Source organism: Dicentrarchus labrax, unplaced genomic scaffold (assembly GCF_905237075.1).
Source record: "Dicentrarchus labrax unplaced genomic scaffold, dlabrax2021, whole genome shotgun sequence".
Classification (NCBI taxonomy): Eukaryota; Metazoa; Chordata; class Actinopteri; family Moronidae; genus Dicentrarchus; species Dicentrarchus labrax.
Window position 1 is genome coordinate 28,870 of NW_026136990.1, and position 21,978 is coordinate 50,847.

Sequence of the window (21,978 nt, forward strand, 5' to 3'; positions counted from 1 at the left end):
AGCCCCGGGGGGAAAGGCCCAGACCCCGCTCAGCCCAGTACCGCTCCCGCCAACGCTACCAGGCCACAGGGCAGCGTCCCAGCTATGCCTCTGTTGTTAGAGGACATGGACGGAGGGACGACTACCCACAACGCTACCGTTCCACGGAGCATGGCCATAGGCCACAATTTTTTGAAAATCCGGGAAGCCGCAGGGCCCCGTACAACCAACCTGCAAGACACAACACAACATGGAACACAGGGAGAAACACATGGAACACAGGGAGAAACACATGGAATTCAGGGAGAAACACAGGGAGAAATACAGGAAACACAGGGAGAAACACATGGAACACAGGGAGAAATACAGGAAACACAGGGAGAAACACATGGAACACAGGGAGAAATACAGGATACACAGGGAGAAACACATGGAACACAGGGAGAAACACAGATAACACAGGGAGAAATACAGGGGAAACAGGGAGAAACACAGGCAACACAGGGAGGAATACAAGCAACACACATGGGGAAAAGAGGGAGAGAAACAGGAATGGGAACAGACAACAGTCTGATGACCCTGATTTTGGAATTAAGGCCAGGATAATGAAAAAAATCATTACATTGGCCCACCACCTGAAAAATGTTTCGACCGATAAGCCCCCCCCAGCAATCCATAAATTAACAACTAATTTGGCCACCACAATTAAACCGGCCAGCCCCAGTGAGGGGGCCCGTCTCCTCATTGAGAGCAATGCCAAAAACTGGGAATATACAACAATCCTTATTCTCAGGGATCACTACATTGACTCCATTGATAAGGAGTTTAACACCTTATCTGCATTGCCCAAACGGGATTGGCCTGCCCCCTTTCAAGTGGCCTCCACCTGGGCAAAAAGACACCTGGGTAGGAGACTCCAGGCTGAGACCCTGGAGCAGGTGGAGGCCCTCATGGTCGTGCAGCTCGACCCAGACACGGATGGGGGAAAGCCTGACTGCCCGCCACCACCCCCTGCCACAGCTCCTCCACCTGTCTTCGATAAACAAAAAACACAAACACAACACAGTGTTCAGGCACAAATCCACATCAACAGGGAATTGGTGGCACTGGAAACACGGGCCCACTCACCAGTAACACCAGCCCCCCTCCCCCCCCTCCTCCTCCTCCTCCTCCTCCTCCAGCGGCCTCCCTGGACCTCCTCGGCTTCTTTCAGCAGCAGCCGAGGCCCCAGAGAGTCCGGAGGTTAGCGCCTGCGGCACACTTACCTGCAAAGGGAGAGGGAAAAAAATGTTAACTTACCTGAAAATCCTCCTCCGGCGACGACGGCTGCCCCCGCGGTGGTTGCTGCTCCTGTGCAGCTGGCCGCTCCGGCAACTCCTCCCTTGCAGCTGCCGGAGGCTGCTCCGGTGTCGGAGGCCGCTCCGATGCCGGAGGCCGCTCCGGTACAGCTTGCCGCTCCAGCGCCAGCGGCTGCTCCAGGGCAGTTGGCCGCTCCAGTGCCAGCAGCCTCTCCAGCGCTAACAGCCGCTCTGGCACCGACAGTGGCTCCTTTAAACCCGTGTGTGGTCCACAGCCCAGACTCCATCACCTGCCTCTCAGGTGACGGGGAGCTGGGAGAGCCCCATAAAGGCCCGTTTGAGGCCTCCACCGCTCAGTCCACTCCGGTTAAAGTCAGGAGCCTTAGAAGAGCAACCCAGAGCAGACTCACACTGCGGCCTAGACCGACAGCGCCGACCCCAGTGCCTATGCCCAACACCAGGAGACCTACAAAACACATTAACACACAGAATAAAATACAGGATTGGGGCCTCAGCATTGGCAAAGAGTGGGCCTTTATTGGAGACTCTAACTTGGCCAAAATGCCTCCATTTGAAAGCACCAACCTACAAATTGACAGCTACCCAGGGGCGACATTAGCACATGCTAAAACGCTAATGGATAAGGCCACCACCTCCACCAAATTAGAGAAATTGGTCCTCTCTTTTGGCATAAACAACAGAAACGCTGCATCCAAAACAATCCTGGCACAGCAGCTATTAGCCACAGTGGAGGCAGCTGAGGCTAAATTCCCTCAAGCGGCCGTTTGGGTGCCTTTAATCAATTATTCCCGTCACTTACCTCTCAAAGAGCAGGCCTGCCTGGTCCACCTGAACGCACATATCCAAAAAAACTGCCTCTTCATCCCCAGACTGCCCTCCAAATCTTTTGAAACTGGAGCAGATAACATACACTGGACAAAAGCCACCGCCAAACACATGTTTGACCACTGGACGGGGTATTTAAAATGCTCATCCCCATAAGCCTGCACTCTCAGGAGGGGTCAAAAAATGTACTGTTGTTATCACAGACATTCAAATTAACCCAGGCCCAGTTCACACTCCTGGACAGGGGCCTCTCTTTCATCCCCACTAGGGGGAGCCAGAGCAACATCATTGAGCAAAGCAGATGGGACCTGCAGCAATATCACAGGAGAATCAAACTCCATGTTTATTTTCAAAATAAAAAAGATGTGATTTTCACCCCCTTTACCCAAAAATCTGATTGGAGCCCCCCCTGTCTAATTTGCCACCAGAAATCACTGACCTCATCCAAGCGGATATTCATTATTTTGAAAACAATTTCCAGCCAATCCCAATCAGGAACAATTTGAACCAGGAGGAAATTGAAGCCCTCAAGGAACTAAAAGAAAACAAAAATATCATTATAAAACCAGCAGATAAAGGCAGTGCAGTAGTGGTGATGGACAGGGAACAATATTTATTTGAGGGCAACAGACAGCTAACAGACAAAAAGTACTATTCTGTCTTAAAGGAACCTATCTACCCTGAAACTAAAAAAATGGTGCAACCAATTATCAAATCATTATTAGATAAAAAATTCATAAACAAAAAACAATACACTTACCTGCTGGGTAATCCGATCCCCCGGCCCAGACTGTTTTACCTGCTGCCCAAGATACATAAAGAGCCCTCAAAGTGGAGTGTCCCCTTTGAAATCCCACCTGGGAGGCCGATTGTCTCTGATTGTGATAGTGAGACCTACTACACGGCCCAATTTATTGATTATTATATCAACCCACTTTCTAACAGACACTTCGGCTATCTCAAGGACACTTACCACTTTGTTAATACGGTCAAACAACTCCATATCCCCCCCGACTCCATCCTGTTCACGATGGATGTCGACAGTTTATACACCAATATAGATATTGATGAAGGCATTCAGGCCATAAAAAACATATTTACAAAATTTCCAGACAAAAAGAGACCTGATAAGGAACTATTACAACTCCTTGCAATCAACTTGAGGAGAAATGATTTTGAATTTGACAACAAATTTTATTTACAAATTAAAGGCACTGCCATGGGCAAAAAATTTGCACCGGCATATGCCAACATCTTCATGGCCGAATGGGAGACCTCCGCCCTGGCAGCCTGCAACAAAAAACCATTACATTATTATAGATATCTGGATGACATCTGGGGGGTCTGGCCCCACTCTTTGGAAGAATTTGACCAATTTGTACTCACCTTGAATAATCACAACCCGTCCATCACACTGAAGTCCACCACTAGCACCACGTCGGTCGACTTCCTGGATACCACCACCTACAAGGGGATCAATTTCCAGCATACAAACAAATTAGACATTAAAGTTTTCTTCAAAGAAACAGACACCCATGCCCTGCTTTATAAAACCAGCCACCACCCCAAACACACATACAGGGGCCTATTGAAATCACAATTACTCCGTTTCCACCGTATCTGCACCCACAAAAGCGACTTCATGGCGGCCACTAAAACGCTTTTCAGAGCTCTCGCCACCAGGGGCTATGTACGCTCCTTCCGTCGGAAGGCCCTCAGCACCTTTCTGGAAACAAAACCAGTAGACACGTCGGATGTACTCCCCTTCGTCACCACCTATTCCAAGCCAGCAATCGCTCTGTGCAGAAAAATCAAAGAAAATTTCCAACAAAAAATCATTGATCCGGGACTCCTAAATAACCACAGGTTCATAGCAGCCTATAGGAAAAACAAAAACCTCCAGGACTATCTGGTGACAGCCAAAATTAAGCCCCTATCGACCTCAAAATCCAGAGGCCATGGCCAATTTTTCAAACATGCCACCTGGATCCACAGCCATGTCAATAAAACAGTCCATAAGACCATGGCATGTGGCAATCCACACTCCAAAAATTGCGTGTATCTTATTTCATGTCTTATGTGCGGCCTACAGTATGTGGGCGAGACCAGAAACACGCTCTTACAGCGGTTCACCCAACACCGCTACAACATCCAGAGGCGGAGGGAAACCCACACGCCTCTGGTCAGCCATTTTCTGGCCCATGGATGGTCGTCTGTCCGGGCCACGATCATCCAGATGGACCCCAGCTGGAACGCCACACAGAGAACCCGAGCTGAAAGGACATGGATAAGAAAATTAGAAACATTACACCCCAAAGGCCTCAACCTCAAATAAGAGCTTTCCTGATCTGGAGCAGGATGGCCCGTGCATGGAGCCTCGACACCGCTGCGCGGTGCCGAGACTCATCCACTTTCTCTATCCTAACCGGCCAGCGCCTCCTGCTCTTTGAGAAGGTCTGCCACCCACCATGAGTTGACCTTTGAACCATTAATTGGAGATGTACTATTTTATTTTACAAGTTCTTACTGTTCTATTTGTCCATAATCTTTAACGAGCAAGGAAGCAACGGAGCACATGAGGAGGCAGCTGAGGCTCCTACCTCTTATTGACCCCTGACCCTGACCTTAACCTCTAACCCTAACCACTACCTGAACTGAATCCCTAACCCTAACCACCCCCCAGGACACCCATACTTAACCCCAAATACTCCTAAACTCCTACCAGGCTAAACTAAGCCACACCTAACCCCTGCCACATCAATTGGAGTTAAAGAGAGAAAAGGAAAAAAGGAGACATGACAAAAATAAATGGACATGTAAATTGGAAACTGAGGGATAACACAAAAAGGGAAATGATGGTTAATAACATAATAATTTCTACCTGAAAAAACACAATACTTACCTGAAAAGGAAAAAACAACTACCTAATACTCACCTTATACCTACCTGGAAAAAATATAATACTTACCTTAAAAAAGAGAAAAAACTACCTAAAAATCACCTGCAAATCCTCCATAGACACCCTCTGGGTTTGCAAGGGGCCCACACACTCAACTGAAAAGGAAAACAGGAAAAACAAATTTCAAGGGTCTTTCTTTATTCATGTATTACATGGTTATAACCCATTTCTAGGGACACTATTAGGGGAATATTGAGAATATTAATTTTCCAAAAGGACTTCTCACTAGGAGGGGGACAACAGGGGATATGGCAGTTGGTCAGAACACGTGACGACCTGCAGCTGGCCACCCCTGGCCCCCCTCTCACCCCCCCTCTTGTATATAAATACCCAGCCTGCCCACTCCTCAGTCCCACTTGCTTCTCACAGCTCGAGCACACTACATCGAAGAATAGAGACAGAGAACACTCACTCTACAACAATCTTACACCTACAGAACAAGCTAACCTGAAGAAGGTCTATTCTTTAGACCGAAACGTCGTTTAAAGCTTGTTCATATCCTCAATTTAAATATTCTCATTTTTTTATTTTTCATTTTTTATTTTTCTACCACCTTTCTTTTACTCACCAACGGCCCAGAATGCGTGGTGAGAACAGGGAAGAGGACTGGACGGTGGTTTCCTACCGGCGTGACCGCTACAGGCAGCCCCGGGGGGAAAGGCCCAGACCCCGCTCAGCCCAGTACCACTCTCGCCAACGTTACCAGGCCACAGGGCAGCGTCCCAGCTATGCCTCTGTTGTCAGAGGACATGGACGGAGGGACGACTACCCACAACGCTACCGTTCCACGGAGCATGGCCAGAGGCCACAATTTTTTGACAATCCGGGAAGCCGCAGGGCCCCGTACAACCAACCTGCAAGACACAACACAACATGGAACACAGGGAGAAACACATGGAACACAGGGAGAAACACATGGAATTCAGGGAGAAACACAGGGAGAAATACAGGAAACACAGGGAGAAACACAGGGAACACAGGGAGAAATACAGGAAACACAGGGAGAAACACATGGAACACAGGGAGAAATACAGGATACACAGGGAGAAACACATGGAACAAAGGGAGAAACACAGATAACACAGGGAGAAATACAGGGGAAACAGGGAGAAACACAGGCAACACAGGGAGGAATACAAGCAACACACGGGGTGGAAAGAGGGAGAGAAACAGAAATGGGAACAGACAACAGTCTGATGATCCTGATTTTGGCATTAAGGCCAGGATAATGAAAAAAATCATTACATTGGCCCACCACCTAAAAAATGTTTCGACCGACAAGCCCCCCCCAGCAATCCACAAATTAACAACTAATTTGGCCACCACAATTAAACCGGCCAGCCCCAGTGAGGGGGCCCGTCTCCTCATTGAGAGCAATGCCAAAAACTGGGAATATACAACAATCCTTATTCTCAGGGATCACTACATTGACTCCATTGATAAGGAGTTTAACACATTATCTGCATTGCCCAAACGTGATTGGCCTGCCCCCTTTCAAGTGGCCTCCACCTGGGCAAAGAGACACCTGGGTAGGAGACTCCAGGCTGAGACCCTGGAGCAGGTGGAGGCCCTCATGGTCGTGCAGCTCGACCCAGACACGGATGGGGGAGAGCCTGACTGCCCGCCACCACCCCCTGCCACAGCTCCTCCACCTGTCTTCGATAAACAAAAAACACAAACACAACACAGTGTTCAGGCACAAATCCACATTAACAGGGAATTGATGTCACTGGAAACACGGGCCCACTCACCAGTGACACCAGCCCCACCTCCCCCCCCCCCTCCTCCTCCTCCTCCTCCTCCTCCAGCGGCCTCCCTGGACCTCCTCGGCTTCTTCCAGCAGCAGCCGAGGCCCCAGAGAGTCCTGAGGTTAGCGCCGGCGGCACGTCTACCTGCAAAGGGAGAGGAAGAGAAAAATGATAACTTACCCGAAAATCCTCCTCCGGCGACGACGGCTGCCCCCGCGGTGGTTGCTGCTCCTGTACGGCTGGCCGCTCCGGCAACTCCTCCCTCGCAGCCTGACGCCGCTGCCGGCGACTCCTCCCTTGCAGCTGGACGCTCCGGTGCCGGAGGCTGCTCCGGTACAGCTTGCCGCTCCAGCGCCAGCGGCTGCTCCGGGGCAGTTGGCCGCTCCAGTGCCAGCAGTCTCTCCAGCGCTAACAGCCGCTCTGGCGCCGACAGTTGCTCCTTTAAACCCGTGTGTGGTCCACAGCCCAGATTCCATCACCTGCCTCTCAGGTGACGGGGAGCTGGGAGAGCCCCATAAAGGCCCGTTTGAGGCCTCCACCGCTCAGTCCACTCCGGTTAAAGTCAGGAGCCTTAGAAGAGCAACCCAGAGCAGACTCACACTGCGGCCTAGACCGACAGCGCCGACCCCAGTGCCTATGCCCAACACCAGGAGACCTACAAAACACATTAACACACAGAATAAAATACAGGATTGGGGCCTCAGCATTGGCAAAGAGTGGGCCTTTATTGGAGACTCTAACCTGGCCAAAATGCCTCCATTTGAAAGCACCAACCTACAAATTGACAGCTACCCAGGAGCGACATTAGCACATGCTAAAACGCTAATGGATAAGGCCACCACCTCCACCAAATTAGAGAAATTGGTCCTCTCTTTTGGCATAAATAACAGAAATGCTTTATCCAAAACAATCCTGACACAGCAGCTATTAGCCACAGTGGAGGCAGCTGAGGCTAAATTCCCTCAAGCGGCCGTTTGGGTGCCTTTAATCAATTATTCCCGTCACTTACCTCTCAAAGAGCAGTCCTGCCTGGTCCACCTGAACGCACATATCCAAAAAAACTGCCTCTTCATCCCCAGACTGCCCTCCAAATCTTTTGAAACTGGGGCAGATAACATACACTGGACAAAAGCCACCGCCAAACACATGTTTGACCACTGGACGGGGTATTTAAAATGCTCATCCCCATAAGCCTGCACTCTCAGGAGGGGTCAAAAAATGTACTGGTATTATCACAGACATTCAAATTAACCCAGGCCCAGTTCACACTCCTGGACAGGGGCCTCTCTTTCATCCCCACTAGGGGGAGCCAGAGCAACATTATTGAGCAGAGCAGATGGGACCTGCAGCAATATCACAGGAGAATCAAACTCCATGTTTATTTTCAAAACAAAAAAGATGTGATTTTCACCCCCTTTACCCAAAAATCTGATTGGAGCCCCCCCCTGTCTAATTTGCCACCAGAAATCACTGACCTCATCCAAGCGGATATTCATTATTTTGAAAACAATTTCCAGCCAATCCCAATCAGGAACAACTTGAACCGGGAGGAAATTGAAGCCCTCAAGGAACTAAAAGAAAACAAAAATATAATCATAAAACCAGCAGATAAAGGCAGTGCAGTAGTGGTGATGGACAGGGAACAATATTTATTTGAAGGCAACAGACAGCTAACAGACAAAAAGTACTATTCTGTCTTAAAGGAACCTATCTACCCTGAAACTAAAAAAATGGTGCAACCAATTATCAAATCATTATTAGATAAAAAATTCATAAACAAAAAACAATACACTTACCTGCTGGGTAATCCGATCCCCCGGCCCAGACTGTTTTATCTGCTCCCCAAGATTCATAAAGAGCCCTCAAAGTGGAGTGTCCCCTTTGAAATCCCACCTGGGAGGCCGATTGTCTCTGATTGTGACAGTGAGACCTACTACACGGCCCAATTTATTGATTATTATATCAATCCACTTTCTAACAGACACTTTGGCTATCTCAAGGACACCTACCACTTTGTGAATACGGTCAAACAACTCCATATCCCCCCCGACTCCATCCTGTTCACGATGGATGTCGACAGTTTATACACCAATATAGATATTGATGAAGGCATTCAGGCCATAAAAAACATATTTACAAAATTTCCAGACAAAAAGAGACCTGATAAGGAACTATTACAACTCCTTGCAATCAACTTGAGGAGAAATGATTTTGAATTTGACAATAAATTTTATTTACAAATTAAAGGCACTGCCATGGGCAAAAAATTTGCACCGGCATATGCCAACATCTTCATGGCCGAATGGGAGACCTCCGCCCTGGCAGCCTGCAACAAAAAACCATTACATTATTATAGATATCTGGATGACATCTGGGGGGTCTGGCCCCACTCTTTGGAAGAATTTGACCAATTTGTACTCACCTTGAATAATCACAACCCGTCCATCACATTGAAGTCCTCCACTAGCACCACGTCGGTCGACTTCCTGGATACCACCACCTACAAGGGGATCAATTTCCAGCATACAAACAAATTAGACATTAAAGTTTTCTTCAAAGAAACAGACACCCATGCCCTGCTTTATAAAACCAGCCACCACCCCAAACACACATACAGGGGCCTATTGAAATCACAATTACTCCGTTTCCACCGTATCTGCACCCACAAAAGCGACTTCATGGCGGCCACAAAAACGCTTTTCAGAGCTCTCGCCACCAGGGGCTATGTACGCTCCTTCCGGCGGAAGGCCCTCAGCACCTTTCTGGAAACAAAACCAGTAGACACGTCGGATGTACTCCCCTTCGTCACCACCTATTCCAAGCCAGCAATCGCTCTGTGCAGAAAAATCAAAGAAAATTTCCAACAAAAAATCATTGATCCAGGACTCCTAAATAACCACAGGTTCATAGCAGCCTATAGGAAAAACAAAAACCTCCAGGACTATCTGGTGACAGCCAAAATTAAGCCCCTATCGACCTCAAAACCCAGAGGCTATGGCCAATTTTTCAAACATGCCACCTGGATCCACAGCCATGTCAATAAAACAGTCCATAAGACCATGGCATGTGGCAATCCACACTCCAAAAATTGCGTGTATCTTATTTCATGTCTCATGTGCGGCCTACAGTATGTGGGCGAGACCAGAAACACGCTCTTACAGCGGTTCACCCAACACCGCTACAACATCCAGAGGCGGAGGGAAACCCACACGCCTCTGGTCAGCCATTTTCTGGCCCATGGATGGTCGTCTGTCCGGGCCACGATCATCCAGATGGACCCCAGCTGGAACGCCACACAGAGAACCCGAGCTGAAAGGACATGGATAAGAAAATTAGAAACATTACACCCCAAAGGCCTCAACCTCAAATAAGAGCTTTCCTGATCTGGAGCAGGATGGCCCGTGCATGGAGCCTCGACACCGCTGCGCGGTGCCGAGACTCATCCACTTTCTCTATCCTAACCCTTGCCCGAGCCTCGGACTAGCTCCTTCCATTCACCCCACCGAGTTGCTCCATGACCATCTTCTCCTAGTTAGCACTAAAATTAAATTATATTACAAATCCTAACCACGTGGCAACTGTAACGTGACTAGGAACAGTTTACTCTAGACACAGGTTTGGTGGTAACTATCCTAACCTTAAACATCGTTTATATTTCATAAACTATTTAGAATCAAAAATCACTGTCTGGAAGCAACTGTAACCAGATATATTTTTGTGACAATAAATTAAAATACAAATCTGAATCACACGGCAACTGTAGTGTGAACAGAAATAAGTTATACTAACTGGATTTGGTGGTAACTATCCAAACCATAAAAATAAAATACATCTATATTACTTAAACCATTTGAAATTAGGGATAAATGTCTGGAAGTAACTGCAACCAGATACTCTAACAATGGATAAAGAGAAACTTATTCTTATGCAATCCATTTTTTCCCCTCATATTCTGGGTAAAGCACTGCAACTGTTAACACAACCGCAGTTCCTCCCAGAACAATTCTATATGAATGAATTATGAAATAATATTCATATTTTTTAAAAAAACTAAAAACTTAAGTTAAATTACAAAAATTAATCAAATAAAAAAATTTTTTTAAAAAAACCCCTCTCCTCCTCCACCCATTCTTTCTTGTCTTGATCCTCACCCCCTCCCAACCCCGTACCCATAACCCTGAAGAGGATAAAGAAGAGGATAAAGAAGAATGAAAAACAATAGTGAGATAAAAGAAGAAAATTTGAAAAATAATATCACAATCACCCTTAAAGATGACATCCAAGTTGAGGCATCTACTTTACTGCCCGCTTGGCCTTTGATACATCTACTAAAATGTAAAAAGAAGAAAGAAGAAAAATGGAAGAAAAAAGAAGAAAATTAAAATAATATTACAGTCACCCTTAAAGATAACATCCAAGTTGAGACACCATCCCAACCGTCCACTTGGCTCAACGTATATCTAATTAAGAGTACTGTGAAGATAAATACTACTAAAGAAAGAAGATGAATAATATTACAGTCACCCCCAAGATAACATCCCAGTCGAGACACCTTCCCATATCGTCCACTGGGCTCCACGTATATCTAATTAAGGGTACTGTTAATGGAAACAAGAATATTTATTTATTTATTTATTAATAAATAAAAGAAGAATATAGAAGAATAAGAAAAAAGAAGAATACAAAAACAAAAATATCACAGAAGAATTTTCATCACTTGTTTCACCATTTATGCCACAAAATAGAAAACAGAAGATTCAAGAGTAAGACAAGAATTCAAGAAAATTATCAATTTTTAATCAAGTATTAATACTACTAAAGAAGATTAATCATAACACAGTCACCCCAAGATAACACCCAAGCTGAGGCACCATCCCCACCGCCCACTTGGCTCTATGTATATCTAATTAAGGGTACTGTCGATACTGGATGAGAAATAAGTTACTCTTAGATGGAGCTACCTGACATGGTGTCATAAGAACAATCCTACTCCCATATAAGCGTAATGCTGATTGACATACAAATGTCCAATGTGGAGACCATAGGATGTGTTTCAGCACTATTCAGAATACTCCATTTATGCCCCCTAAGTGGGACACATAATGAAGAGCACAAGAGAAGCATTCAAGAATAATAATAAATAATACTAAAGAAGATGTATCATAACACAGTCACCCTAAGATAACTTTCAAGTTCAGGCACCATCCCCACCGCCGACTTGACTCTACGTATATCTAATTAAGGGTACTGTTAATGGATACTGGAAGATATATAAATCACTCTTAGATGGAGCTGCCTGACATGGTGTCATAAGAACAATCCTACTCCCATATAAGCGTAATGCTGATCGACATACAAATGTCCAATGTGGAGACCATAGGATTTGTTTCAGCACTGTTCAGAATACTCCATTTATGCCCCCTAAGTAGGACACATAATGAAGAGCACAAGAAAAGCATTCAAGAATATTAAATAATACTAAAGAAGATTAATCATAACACAGTCACCCCAAGATAACTTTCAAGTTGAGGCACCACCCCCACTGCCCACTTGACTCTACGTATATCTAATTAAGGGGACTGATAATTGAAACAAGAAGATTAAATAAGTGAAAGAAAATCATGGAACAAGAGAACAGAAGATAATGGAAACAAGAAAATCACAGAAGAACTTCCACCACTGCTTTCACAAGATACGGTACAGGGCAGATCATCCCATAATAACACTTACAATATTTATTTCCCTTACATTATAATCACAACCTTTTCTTTAACTTCAACTCCAACCCTACTATCTACCCATAATCTAACCTTAAACTAACCCTAAATCAATTCCCACACTACAACCCCTCCAGTTGACTTGATGGGAAATAATACTGCTACTGCCCCATGTGGCCTGGAGCAGAATACAGCAGAATTTCCCTTAAACTTAAATTAAAACTTACTGTAGTAAATACCTAATTATTACAATGCTAGTACACTTCTTTAACCTAATACAACATAAACAAACACCAAATTACAACTTAAATCTATTTAAAACAACTTAAAACACAGAATTAGCAACTTAATTTAAATACCTAGCAAAACAAAAAGAACAAAAGGGTAAATAACAAAGAAGTCTGGAGTTCTGTGTTACCCAGAATACACTGCAAAAGTGGGAGGAGTTTTCACACCTCCAAGGTAACACCTTCCTTGGTTACTTTTACATTATAATCACAATCTTTCCTTTAGTATCAACTCCATGCCTACTATTTTCATCCAAAATCTAACCTTAAACAAACCCTAAATTAATTCCCACACTACAACCCCTCTAATTGACTAGATGGGAAATAATGCTGCAACTGCCCCATGTGGCCTGAAGCAGAATACAGCAGAATTTCCCTTAAACTTAAAATTAAAACTTACTGTAGTAAATACCTAATTATTACATTGCTAGTACACTTCTTTAACCAAATACAACATAAACAAACACCAAATTACAACTTAAAATCTATTTAAAACAAATTAAAACACAGAATTAGCAATTTAATTTAAATACCTAGCAAAACAAAAAGAACAAAAGGGTAAATAACAAAGGAGTCTGGAGTACTGTATTACCCAGAATACATTGCAAAAGTGGGAGGAATTTTCACACCTCCAAGGTAACACCATGACAAGGTTAGACATCCAGATTAGGGACCCCAGACAGCTCAACCCCAGTCAAAGTACATTCATTCGGACTGAAGACCTAAACAGATGACCTGCTGCTGGTAAGTATTCCCTCAAAGCTCCTCTCTTCCTCCTTTTCTTGTAATTCTCTTGCCACACTCTGGGGTTGTGCGGTGTATGGAACACAGAGTGCTGAGCTTTTTAATTTTCTGCTACTCTCTGGAGTTGTGCGGTGTATGGAACACAGAGAGCTAGTCCTTTTTCCTTATCCTGAAGCCACTCAACCCTCTGAGGTGACCGGGAAGGCAACGCTCTGACGTGGCTGGTTCTGGTTACCTCTTGGGAGGAGGACGTCAAGGATGGGATGAGACCCTGCTCACAGGCCCTGCCCGGCTGGACCACAGCTACCTTGCGGTGTTAACAAGTGGTCCATGTTGGTCAGGGGGTAAGTATGCGGCCCCTCGTGTCCCGACTCTAGGGCAGCACTACGAGAGTGGTGGTTCAGGCATCAGAACCTTAAACGTTGCCAAGTCTTCTATGAGGACTAGCCTCACATGCACCACAGTCCATCTTGCACCACACACGTTTTAAACTGTTATTCCCTTTATTTAAAAACCTCTATTGGGCACCTTTCAAATTGTCATCCTCCAGACTACCGTCCCTCAGTCTGACTTAGAGACTGAGCCGTGGACGCACCGGGACCTAGCAACCTTTTTCTTCAAATTAAACGTCCCCCAGTCTGACTTAGAGACTGGGCCTTGGACGCAACGGGACCTAGGAACTTTTATTATCTATTTATACTAATTGTTACAGTACTATAATCTTATGTCTTCAGGACACCTAAAAACCTTTTATTACATCTAAAGAACCTAAAAATCTTATATCTAAAAAATCATTAAAAATATTAACAACTTGGTCTACTAAAAGAAACTATATTATCTCAATTTTAAGAAATCTTTAAACTTTAAATCCTTCTGGTATACTAAAAGAAACTCCTTACAAACCTCTATTACAATTTTAAAATTAAATAAGGTATTGTATCTATTTCTTTAAACAAAGAACCTCAATATACAAGCTGACAGTGTAGAGTAGACTAGGAGGGACACACCCCGAAGATTGATCATCTTTGGGTGGACCTTCCTTGGGGGAGAGTGTCTGGTGATAAGTGGTCGAAACGCTCGTTGATCCCAAGGCGCACTACTGAGGATGTGTCCCAGTGAGTACAGACTTTGCAAGACATCAATCGAAAAAACAAACTCTGTTTTCTCGCGTTTGAGGCTTCGCGGACAGCAATGTCCACGTGCCTTTAAATTCAGACACTAGGGCTAATGAGTGGAGATGTCTGTCATGGTGTCATGAGAGCATTCATACTCCCGTCGGCACTCCTGTAGTTCTTCCTTGCACCCACCACATTCCCTCCTGGGGTCCTGCAAACCCACGGGGGGGATTCAGGTTTAAAAGGTGTGCCTGGTTGACTCTTGAGAGTTTGATGCGGATAACATGTGATGACCTCCAGCACTGTTCAGAGTACTCCACTTATACCCCTAACAAAGTCTCCTTCTGCTTCAGCGGTCGGACTCCACTGGTGCGGACCACATGGAGGTGACTGCAGTAGCAATAGAAGGGGAAAACATCTTGCTCTGTCTCAAACTCATGTAGCTAGTATCAATTTAGAAATTCAATAAAATTATTAAACAAATACCAAAACTTTAAATCTCTGACCGGTTACTCTATACCATCCATCTATAGATACTCTGATCTCTCTAAAAACCATCCTATTTTACTCGCTATTACCTTATCAACTCCTTCGCTAAACCTAACATATACCTAAACTTAAAAACCCTAGCTTTAAACTTACGATTCAATCACTTTAACTTGATAATACAAATTATGATCCTACCAGCTCACTCCTTCCAAAACTTAACATCACGCCTTAAAACCTAACTTAAAACCACCAATATTCCACTCCTTTAACCCTGTAACCCTTATTATAACCTTACCAGGTTGATTTCTTCTAACCCTAACCACCCACCTGAATGCCTAAACTTAAGTCCCGTAATTTAAAACCACCACCACTTAATTCCTTTAACCCTGTAACCCTTATTATAACCTTACCAGGTTGATTTCTTCTAACCCTAACCACCCACTTTAAGGCCTAAACTTAAGTCCCTTAGTTAAAACCACCACCATTTAAACTCCTTAAACCCCATAATACTTATTATAACCTTACCAGGTGGATCTTTTCTAAACCTAACATCACCCACTTTAAATACCTAAACTTAAAATCTTAAATTAAAATCACTATCATTAAATTTCCTTAATTTTACAAATTGGGCTTGATCTGCCAGGACCACTGGACACTTTAAACAGCTTCCTTACCCACTCCCTCCCCCTCCCCCTACCCCATCCCCACCCCCTCCTCCTCTCATCTTCCTTCTTCTTTTCTCATCTAATATGGCCCATGACAGCAGGTGGGCGATGGTCTGGGGACTGACATGCGTCGGCCAGTGCACTTCCTCTGTCTCCCAAAAAAACTATGTTGTCGTTGGTCAACATAGGGAGAGACTCTGAGTAGTTATCTACTAAAACCTAACCCCTAACCCTAACCCTAACCCTAACCCCTAACCCTAACCTGGGATCCTGTGTGCATTCCACGATTGTACCACTCTGCCTAGTCCAATTTGGCTTAAATGACATGTCAGGTTTGAAATGCAGAATTTAGTCATATTGTCCTCCATGTTGAGGACTTCTTGGTCCAGCAGGTGTACCAGGGCCTGTTTCAATGGGTAGTTCACACGATTGTTCACCTCGGGCCAAATCCTTTCCACTCGAAGATTCTGTTGAACACAAAACATGATTTCAGATGGTATAAAAATGTAATAGATTATAGATTAGTTTGGGAAATTCATTCCCATTTTAAAAGCTTTCATTCCTTATTTGTTAGAAGTAAAAATGGTCAGTCTTTCTTTCTTTACTGTGTTTGATTATATTGGTTGTACTGTTTGTCCGTATTACAAAGACCTCACCCTTGTTGATGTTGTTTGAAGGTATGGTGGCCTGCTAGGGTTGTGTCTATGTCTTGATAGCATCTCTTGCATGTACAAGCACATGTAAAACTCCCTGCCATGGTCAACCCTGAGTTGGTCCCACATGCCATGGTTAACCACTGTAGATCTGGGATAAAACAATGTGTACATGTGCAAAGGAATGCAATTCAATTCAATTCAATTCAATTCAATTTTATTTGTATAGCGCCAATTCATAACAGAAGTTATCTCAGGACACTTTTCAAATAGAGCAGGTCTAGACCGAACTCTTTAACATTAATTACAGAGACCCAACAGTACCACCATGAGCAAGCACTTGGCGACAAGGGCAAGGAAAAACTGCCTGTTAAAAGGCAGAAACCTAGGACAGATCCTCCGGCTCTAGGTGGGTGGTCGTCTGTCTCGACCAGTTGGGCTGAGAGAGAGAGAGACAGAGAGAGAGAGAGAGAGCGAGCGACAGACAGACAGACAGGTGCACAGCAACAACAGTATTGGCAATGGCAGTCAAGCAGGACCATGGCAGGAGGCTCCACCAGGATCCATGAGAACCTGCGAGACGAGAAAGCACAAGAACTCCGGGGGAAGAAGTGGAGTTAGTAACATGCATTAAAGGGACATGAATGAGTGCAGAAAGAGAGAGGAAGAGAGTAGCTCAGTGCACCATGGGAAATCCCCGATAGTCTAGGCCTATAGCAGCATAACTAAGGGATGGTTCAGGACTCACCTGATCCAGCCCTAACTATAAGCTTTATCAAAGAGGAATGTCTTAAGCCTACTCTTGAATGTGGTGAGGGTGTCTGCCTCCCGAACCACAACTGGAAGCTGGTTCCACAGGAGAGGAGCTTGGTAACTGAAGGCTCTGGCTCCTGTTCTACTTTTAGAGACTATAGGAACCACAAGTAGCCCAGCATTCAGAGAACGTAGTGTTCTAGTGGGGTAATAGGGTACTATGAGCTCTTTAAGATATGAAGGGGCCTGACCATGAAGAGCTTTATAGGTGAGGAGGAGGATTTTAAATTCAATTCTACATTTTATAGGGAGCCAATGCAGAGTAGCTAGTACAGGAGAGATGTGATCTCTTTTTCTAGTTCCTGTCAGTATATAGTCACTCTAGATGGCATTAACTTGGCCTCTAGCACCACTGTCAGGAATCTTGGAGTTATCTTTGATCAGGATTTGTCATTTAACTCCCACATAAAGCAGACCTCTAGGACCGCCTTCTTTCATTTACGTAATATTAGAAAAATTAGACACATCCTGTCACAGACAGATGCAGAAAAACTAATCCATGCATTTGTTACTTCAAGGCTGGATTACTGCAACTCTTTATTATCATGTTGCCCCAATTAGTCCATTAAAACGCTCCAATTAATTCAGAACGCTGCAGCACGAGTACTGACAGGAACTAGAAAAAGAGATCACATCTCTCCTGTACTAGCTACTCTGCATTGGCTCCCTGTAAAATGTAGAATTGAATTTAAAATCCTCCTCCTCACCTATAAAGCTCTTCATGGTCAGGCCCCTTCATATCTTAAAGAGCTCATAGTACCCTATTACCCCACTAGAACACTACGTTCTCTGAATGCTGGGCTACTTGTGGTTCCTATAGTCTCTAAAAGTAGAACAGGAGCCAGAGCCTTCAGTTACCAAGCTCCTCTCCTGTGGAACCAGCTTCCAGTTGTGGTTCGGGAGGCAGACACCATCACCACATTCAAGATTAGGCTTAAGACATTCCTCTTTGATAAAGCTTATAGTTAGGGCTGGATCAGGTGAGTCCTGAACCATCCCTTAGTTATGCTGCTATAGGCCTAGACTATCGGGGGATTTCCCATGGTGAACTGAGCTCCTCTCTTCCTCTCTCTTTCTGCACTCATTCATGTCCCATTATTGCATGTTACTAACTCCACTTCTTCCCCGGAGTTCTTGTGCTTTTCGTCTCGCAGGTTCTCATGGATCCTGGTGGAGCCTCCTTCCATGGTCCTGCTTGACTGCCATTGCCAATACTGTTGTTGCTGTGCACCTGTCTGTCTGTCTTTCTCTCTCTCTCTCTCTCTCTCTCTCACCCCCAACTGGTCGAGACAGACGACCACCCACCTAGAGCCGGAGGATCTGTCCTAGGTTTCTGCCTTTTAACAGGCAGTTTTTCCTTGCCCTTGTCGCCAAGTGCTTGCTCATGGTGGTACTGTTGGGTCTCTGTAATTAATATTAAAGAGTTCGGTCTAGACCTGCTCTATTTGAAAAGTGTCCTGAGATAACTTCTGTTATGAATTGGCGCTATACAAATAAAATTGAATTGAATTGAATTGAACCTAACCCTATTGACCCCTGACCCTGACCTGAACCCCTAACCACTACCTGAACTGAATCCCTAACCCTAACCACCCCCCAGGACACCTATCTTAAACCTCAAACACTCCTAAATCCCTACCAGGCTAAGCTAAGCTACAACTAACCCCTGCTATATTAATTGGAGAAAAAGAGAGAAAGGAGAAAAGAAGACATGACAAAAATAAATGGACATGTAGATTGGAAACTGAGGGATAACACAAAAGGGAAATGATGGACAATAACATAGTAATTTCTACCTGGAAAAAACACAATACTTACCTGAACAGGAAAAAACAACTACCTAATACTCACCTTATACCTACCTGGAAAAAATACAATACTTACCTGAAAAAAGAAAAAAACTATCTAACAATCACCTACAAATCCTCCATAGGCACCCTCTGGGTTTGCAAGGGGCCCACACACTCATCTGAAAAGGAAAAAAGGAAAAACAAATCACTCACCAGTGAAATAAAAACTCTTAGGTGCTTTATAAACCTCAAGGGTCTTTATTTATGTATTACATGGTAATAACCCATTTATAAGGGCACAATTAGGGGAATATTGAGAATATTAATTTTCTAAAGGGACTTTTCACTAGGAGGGGGACAACAGGGGATGCGGCAGTTGGTACGAACACGTAACGACTTGCAGCTGGCAACCCCTGGCCCCCCACCCACCCCCCTCTTGTCTATAAATACTCAGCCTGCCCACTCCTCTGTCCCACTTGCTCCTCACAGCTCGAGCACACTACATGGAAGAATAGAGACAGAGAACACTCACTCTACAACACTTTCACACCTACAGAACAAGCTAACCTGAAGAAGGTCTATTATTTAGACCGAAACGTCTAAAGCTTGTTCATATCCTCAATTTAAATATTCTTTTTTTCATTTTTATTTTTTATTTTTATTTTCTACCACTTTTCTTTTACTCACCCACGGCCTAGAATGCGTGGTGAGAACGGGGAAGAGGACTGGACGGTCGTTTCCTACCGGCGTGACCGCTACAGGCAGCCCCGGTGGGAAAGGCCCAGAACCCGCTCAGCCCAGTACCGCTCTTGCCAACGCCACCAGGCCACAGGGCAGCGTCCCAGCTATGCGTCTGTAGTCAAAGGACATTGACGGAGGGACGACTACCCACAACGCTACCGTTCCACGGAGCATGGCTATTGGCCACAATTTTTTGAAAATCCGGGAAGCCGCAGGGCCCCGTACAACCAACCTGCAAGACAGCATGACAGCCACATACCATACAGTGACACACACAACACAACATGGAACACAGGGAGAGACACATGGAACCCAGGGAGAAACACAGGGAACACAGGGAGAAACACATGGAACACAGGGAGAAACACAGGGAACACAGGGAGAAACACATGGAACACAGGGAGGAATACAAGCAACACACATGGAGGAAAGAGGGAGAGAAACAGAAATGGGAACAGACAACAGTCTGATGATCCTGATTTTGGCATTAAGGTCAGGATAATGAAAAAGATCATTACATTGGCCCACCACCTGAAAAATGTCTCAACCGACAAGCCCCCCCCCCATCAATCCAGAAATTGACAACTAATTTGGCCACCACAATTAAACCGGCCAGCCCCAGTGAGGGGGCCCTACTCCTCATTGAGAGCAATGCAAAAAACTGGGAATATACAACACCCCTTTCAAGTGGCCTCCACCTGGGCAAAGAGACACCTGGGGAGGAGACTCCAGGCTGAGACCCTGGAGCAGGTGGAGGCCCTCATGGTCGTGCAGCTCGACCCAGACACGGATGGGGGAAAGCCTGACTGCCCGCCACCACCCCCTGCCACAGCTCCACCACCTGTGTTCGATAAACAAAAAACACAAACACAACACAGTGTTCAGGCACAAATCCACACAAACAGGGAGAAAAGGGAACTGATGGCACTGGAAACACGGGCCCACTCACCAGTAACACTAGCTCACCCCCCTGAAAAAACCCTTCCCTCAAGCGGCAGTTTGGGTGCCCTTAATCAATTATTCCCATCACTTACCTCTCAAAGAGCAGTCCTGCCTGGTCCACCTCTACGCACATATCCAAAAAAACTGCCTCTTCATCCCCAGACTGCCCTCCAAATCTTTTGAAACTGGGGCAGATAACATACACTGGACAAAAGCCACCGCCAAACAAGTTTGACCACTGGACGGGGTATTTAAAATGCACATCCCCATAAGCCTGCACTCTCAGGAGGGGTCAAAAAATGTACTGGTGTTATCACAGACATTCAAATTAACCCAGGCCCAGTTCACACTCCTGGACAGGGGCCTCTCTTTCATCCACACTAGGGGGAGTCAGCGCCACATCATTGAGCAGGGCAGATGGGACTTGCAGCAATATCATAGGAGAATTAAACTCCATGTTTTCAAAACAAAAAAGATGTGACTTTCACCCCCTTTACCCAAAAATCTGATTGGAGCCCCCCCCTGTCTAAATTGCCACCAGAAATCACTGACCTCATCCAAGCGGATATTAATTATTTTGAAAACAATTTCCAGCCACTCCCAATCAGGAACAATTTGAACCAAGATGAAATTGAAGCCCTTAAGGACCTAAAAGAAAACAAAAACATCATCATAAAGCCAGCAGATAAAGGCAGTGCAGTAGTAATGATGGACAGGGAACAATATTTATTTGAGGGCAACAGACAGCTAACAGACAAAAAGTATTATTCTGTCTTAAAGGAACCTATCTACCCTGAAACCAAAAAAATGGTGCAACCAATTATCCAATCATTATTAGACAAAAAATTAAATAAATAAATAAATAAAAAACAATACACTTACCTGCGGGGTAATCCGATCCCCTGGCCAAGATTGTTTTACCTGCTGCCCAAGATCCATAAAGAACCCTCAAAATGGAGTGTCCCGTTCGAAATCCCACCTGGGAGGCCTATTGTCTCTGATTGTGACAGTGAGACCTACTACACGGCCCAATTTATTGATTACTACATCAATCCCCTTTCTAATAAACATTTGGGCTATCTCAAGGACACCTACCATTTTGTTAATACAGTCAAACAACTCCAGATCCCCCCTGACTCCATCATGTTCACTATGGATGTCGACAGCTCATACACTAACATTGACATTGATG

At 44.9% G+C, this 21,978-nt stretch overlaps 2 long non-coding RNA genes across 4 annotated transcripts; both read right to left on the reverse strand.

Annotated features, from left to right (window-relative positions):
* Window positions 1-2,695: 2,695 nt before the first annotated feature.
* Window positions 2,696-10,289, reverse strand: LOC127361000 (uncharacterized). 2 transcript variants are annotated; one of them, XR_007884005.1, is made up of 4 exons: window positions 9,990-10,289; window positions 9,253-9,664; window positions 8,724-9,156; window positions 2,696-2,980 (listed from the first exon to the last, which is right to left on the reverse strand). It is a non-coding gene; the product is annotated as an uncharacterized LOC127361000 (long non-coding RNA). The 2 variants fall into 2 exon arrangements; XR_007884004.1 differs by lacking the exon at window positions 2,696-2,980 and adding an exon at window positions 7,132-7,485 and having other exon boundaries at window positions 7,840-9,156.
* Window positions 3,121-6,729, reverse strand: LOC127360999 (uncharacterized). Of its 2 annotated transcripts, none has more exons than XR_007884003.1 (4): window positions 5,651-6,729; window positions 4,297-5,177; window positions 3,510-3,921; window positions 3,121-3,413 (listed from the first exon to the last, which is right to left on the reverse strand). It is a non-coding gene; the product is annotated as an uncharacterized LOC127360999 (long non-coding RNA). The 2 variants fall into 2 exon arrangements; XR_007884002.1 differs by having other exon boundaries at window positions 4,247-5,177.
* Window positions 10,290-21,978: the final 11,689 nt, after the last annotated feature.